The following is a 6,001-nucleotide window of genomic DNA, read 5'->3' as shown; positions in this document are numbered from 1 at the left end:
ATCCGTTTGTGCACTTAGTGGTTGATCCACAGCCCACTAGAGACAATGGGAAGACTGCCATTAACTTCACATCAGGCTCGTAAAAAACGAGGCAGATAACTTCCATTAATGTTAATGAGAGTCATGTGTATAAATCACCTAACCACTGACGGAAGAAGAAACCTTCTTCTGTTCTGCTTTTTACACAGCTCCCATACTCTGTGATCTTCATCCTCCTCCAATAGCATTGTGAAGACAAAAGGTTTTTCAACAGCCACATCTTCCTAATGATTTTGTTTTCTGTCAACATGAGTCAAGCTTCACGTAGACAGAATACATCTAATCATACAGTCATGAAACAATTACATTTTAACATTGTAATGGACAGATTTTTACTATTATAATTTTTTTTTCTAATTACTTCTATTTGTATAAATATGTATGTAAAAATTTTAAAACAAGCAGAAATTAATCTTCTCCTTTTAAAAGGTCATTATAGGGTAATAATATAAAATGGCATTTATCTCATTAATGTTTAAATTTGAGAGGAGCTTTAATGGCAATCCAGAAGCTGCATTTTTCATGTACATTTCAACAATGGATGGTTGAGACACAGTGCAGGAAAAATGACTTATCGTTAATGACTTGACACCAGCAGCAGATATTAGGATTCTAGAAAGCATTGCAAATGGATTTTTAGTTTTCAAGACTAGACTGCAGCTGCTTTGCTCCACCAGGTTTAGTCTTTCTTTGGCTGCTTATCCTTAACTCCTTAATGTGGCACATTAATTATAGCCTCTCAACGGTTTCATTCCTTCAGGTCCCCATGTCTAGAAATGATGCCACTCAAATAGCAAAGTGCAAGGTTTCCATCATTCTAATAGTTAAATAATGGAAAGGCTATGCAATTGAAACAGCATGAAAGGTCACCTTGACAATATTCTGACTGGTAAAATGTAGCTTAAGGCACCACTGTTCTTTATTGTGAATGAATTGACTGAGTTTATTACTACTTGTGATATTTGAATCATTTACAAGTTCGAAACAAAGTAAGAAATACCATTTTGGAATTGCTGCAAATTATCAGATATATAAAATTTAAAGACAATGTTTACAAAGCATACTTCTTACTATATTGATCAACAAAAAAGTGAGGAGATGCAGGACTTTGAACCAATGATAGTTTTTGGAACAGCTGGCACAGGTAGTCAGTATGCAATGTAAGCCTCATCAGAAGTCCATAAGAAGCTTTAGTCATCAGCAGAGTACCCAGAAAGCTCTATTTTCAGGATTTAAGGCGCACAAACACGAAACAGAGACCTTACACTGGGGTTTTGAGAGGGAAAGTTTTGTGCCAAATGACATTCATAAACCACCTTTGGTATGCATTTTATGGCAGGAATAAGAGCAGGGCAGGACTGAATTTCACAAATTTCTCTGTTGGAGGTGGGACCAGGACCATAATTCCCACAATTATATACCAATATGATATCTGGTGAAACAGTGAAAGAAACCTAAATTTTCTGTCATCTTTATTTTATTCTTACCCAAGCCCTTGAAGTTTCATGTGCCCTTTAATGTAAGTCTTCAAATTAACTGCAGATTAAATTTCTGAACTATTTATATAGGATGTTAAAACTAGATTTACCTGGAGAATAACGCCACTAAAGACAGTGAAGTTAACCCAGGCATAAACAGCCTTGAACTTGCTTTTGTGTGTCCTTTCAGATCTGCTAATTGCAGAAATCGATCAGTTTAAGGTCCTTATGTTACATGCGTCAACAAAAGGTGAGGTAAGATCTAAGCGACATGGACTTGAGCAGTAAACACATCATTAACTGAAGTACAGTGAGCACTTCAGCTGCAAGTCTTCTGGTATGTCTCTATTTCCTTCCAAGGACATAAAAATGTAGAAAATACTTGCTACTTTCCTTATCCATTGGGAGCATTAAGTAAAGCCCTTGATTTGAAACGTGCTGGGTGCTTGATCACATACATCAATACTTAAGGATCCATCTTTCAAGTCACTATTAATCTTTTATATCGATACTATTACTGCCCAAATTTCTGTATAATCAAATTAGAATCAAAGCAGAGGGCTGGATATTCTGAATGATGGAATACAATCTTACACATAGGAGCTATAACTTCCTTCACTAATCAAGGTCTATTTGCTTGAGATTAATTAAATCAGTACATCTTCAAGGCTCTTTTACTACTTCATCATCTAGTTTCTCATGCACGTACTGACAGAATGAAAAAACACAACACGCTGATGAAAGACTTACCACCCATTGACCATTTTCCTCCAGTGATTAAAAAAATCACTAATGGACGACACTATTTTAAAAGGTGCCACCAGCAGCTGACAGAGAGACTAATATATATATAGCACAAATGAATAAATTGTAATAGGATAAACATATAAGAAGCTGCAAAATACATCTTTTAAGTGTATTGTTCAGACTGGTGCAAAATAAAAACTTCTACATTTTCACGTAATAATAAACATTTTTTCTGTAGCTGTCAGGAAAAAAACCACAAATATAGAGAACAATCAATGTTGTCAGTATTAAGACAAAATACGTGTGATAATGAACATTCTGCTTCCTGCTGAGGCTTGTCGGAGTAAATATTCTGCTCTGAAAGGTGCAGGACAAGTGGTGCAGCTTGCCAGCAGTATACTGTGTTACTCTGGCTTAGAAGAACAGTATAATAACACAGTCCATTTCCAGCAGCAAAGGAGGAGGATTGGATCTGAACTTCTGGAGGCCCTCTCTCACAACTTGACACCAAATCTTGGCTTTAGGAATCCATATTGGCCAGGGAATACATACACAACTCTACTACAGATACTACCTAAACGGCTATGTTCCGTCTTTTTTATAAAAGGCAGTGACCTAGATGGACATCCTGTGGACATATCAGACAATTTTAAGGCCTGTAGAGCCACACTGTAATAGATGCCCACACAGTTTCTCTATGTCATTCTCTATTGATTTATGTATAACATTTGATTCAGCTCCATGTAGTAAGAGACACCCTTTTGGAGCTGGGCAACAGTGACGCCTGCAGAAGTGTTTATCTAGAAACACTTTCTACACTTTCTCTAGGTGATAGGCCATATTTTACCAGCCACTGCACTAAGGTCATAGATATCAGTCTATCCACCTCCCACCTGTCTAATGCATAGCTTCTGCTAGTGCCCACATCTACTACAGGGACACTTTATAGTACCCCAAATGCTCCTTGTTTAAGCCAGTTTCATGGTCAGTCTTGAGTGAAAAATAATAGAAAAAAAAATACCATAAAACAGGAAAGAGTCCTAAGTGTAACTAAAAAAGCATACAAACATTGGTGTATAATACTTTGAATTAATGTATGATTAGCTTGTTTTTTGCTGTATTTAACTATTATAGAGAATAAATAACTAATTAATAATACTCAGTATTCATTAAAACAGCTCTGCACTGGATATGATCCCCTTCCATTAGTCAGCTGAGCTGGATGAAATAAACATTAACAATTCTTTCGTGAAACAGAAACATGGTATTCATCAAAGAGATTATGTTGACACTGAAATCAACCCATAGCCAAAGGCCTGATCCTGCCAACAGACTTGTATGGGTGGAACTTCTGGTCATTCCTATTAGTGAAAAGATCTTAGTTATAGTTTAACCAAATATTTGGAAAAATGTAGAAAATACAGAGTTGTCCTCAAATTAGCAGCAAAATTGCCACTATTATCCCTAAAGCCAGGTTTTAACCCACCATCTAGAAGTGGATTTGAATGCACTGAGATAACAGCTCCATAAATGTCAATTTCCTTATGAAGTGGAAAGAAAGAGTTTGAACTTTCTCTGCTAAGTTTGCCTGTGCACAGAGGTCTTTTATAATATAAATTTAAATACACAATCTGTTTTATAATGTTTTCTATCATCTCTCTTCTCCATATGTTCTCCCACTAGGAATCTAATGAGTTCTACATATGAGGGATGACAAGGGAATATGCCTGAGAAAGAATTCCAGGAATTACAGCATATGGAGGCATTGTTTTTGAGTCACTTTTGCCATGAACATTAGGCAGAGCATCTGGGACCAAATTATGTCTACCTGCCCATGGACATTAGCAAAATCATCTTCCATTTGTAAATTCTGCTGAGGTAATCTGCCATACAGAGAGGACCATTTCATCAGCTTTACGATCAGAGAGTATACTGAAACACAGTCCATTTATATTTAGGAAAAAATGCTTCTCTTTAGAAAGGATAGTTTAAACTGGAAACTATTTTAAGATAGAATTATAGAAACTTATCATCTTTCTCTCTTCCCTCCTGCGTTCAGTTCCAGGCCACTACTTACTAAAAAATTTTCTCATCACTACTGGAGTTTTGTAAGAACTAACTGGATTGTGGGACAGGAGAAAATGACCAAGGAAAAATAAAAAGAAAAACAAAAATATGCACAAACTCTAAATCAGTAATAGTAAGGATTATGTTCTCTGTGCCCAAATACGACAAGGTATCGGTAATTAATTATAAGGAGGAAACAGACTAAAAAAAACTACTTTATATGGCAACATAGTGACTGAAATAGTGTGCATTTTGTAAGTTCTGATTTAAACACTAAGACATAAGGCTGGAGAATTCAAGTACAGTTTCTATCATGTTTCTTATGACAGTATGGAGAAAAGAGATCAAGAAATTCAACCATTATGCTCATGTGGGGTAAACTTGCAACTCTTCATATTCCTCATACTCAAGAAAAATGTCTCAGCAATGCAAGTAACATAAGTATTTTTACGTGTTGTTTTCCCAGCTGTGCAGCTGAAGCAGTGAAAGCCATAAATCCTGAAATACAGTGTCCTTAGGTTACCTCTGTGTTTTAGCAGAAAAAAGAATGTCCCTGCTGTTATAGAGGATCTAAACCAAATTTGACATTTTTCAGTTATGAATATAAATATAATTTAAAGAGCTAATATAGAACTTTTACTGTTAGGGTTACATATAAGCAATAATATTTCTATTACACAAACTATTTATTTAATTTAGTTGGGCAATAAAATGGTTTTCAGAACTGAAAGCCAGATTTATTTCACGTCTTTCAGTCATGGCTAATAGTGATGGGGTTAGTGATATTTCATCAAAAGAATCTATTATCAAGGAATGACTGGATTTCTCTTCCAATTGCTACACAGGTTGCCCTGTATACTTGCAAGGAAATAGTGAAAATAGAGACTAATTTCTTTAACCATTAACTTGAACATGTGAACTTTAATTAATTTGCTCATTCAGAATTTTCTGAACAAAAGACTGAACATTCATCTGCATCTGAAGGCCTTATCCAAACCATACTGAAATCAACAAGGTGCCTTGCCATTTCTGTAATCTGGCTTTGGAGCAAATCCCAGAGACACAAGACAGACCTTTCCTCCACCCCAGAGAACTGGTCTACGGTCCTCCTGTCACCCCCACAGCCTCAGGTTCAGGATGCTGACTGTACCCCTGTGGTCATATGCTGGATCCACTTCCCCCGAACCTACATCTCTGGTTATGAAACCATACTACAGTGGTTTGACTCTCCTGGCATCCTATTCACAGCAGTCTGATAAAGAACTGTCACTCCCTTATACAAGAGTTTCCAGTGTCACCATCAGTGGCCCTCCTACCAGTCTTAAGTTAGTTTTGGATAAAGAGACATTGAAAACACTTGTAGTCTCATCTCAATTGTAATCTCATCTGTCAAAACAAAGTTGTGGGAAGTTCAACCTTTTCATATACAACCTCTTCTGTAGTATAGATGAATACAGAAGATACAAAAATACCAGCCATATTTTTACTAAAATATTTGCAATGACTGTCTGTAAAGTAGTGTCCAAAAGTTACATAAGCTCCTACAGAAACAAGATCAAAGATGTAATCTGGAAATATTTGCTCATTCTGTGAAAGAATAAACAGAAAAGTTTATCAGGATACAAACTGTGTTATAAAGACAAAGTGATTAGGAAATTCTTATTATCAAT

Source organism: Corvus kubaryi, unplaced genomic scaffold (genome assembly GCF_017639235.1).
Source record: "Corvus kubaryi isolate FWS band 111438036 unplaced genomic scaffold, C.kubaryi_AGA036_p1.0 64882, whole genome shotgun sequence".
NCBI classification, from domain to species: Eukaryota; Metazoa; Chordata; class Aves; order Passeriformes; family Corvidae; genus Corvus; species Corvus kubaryi.
The sequence above is the reverse complement of the archived record's forward strand: the minus strand, read 5'-3'. Positions refer to the sequence as shown.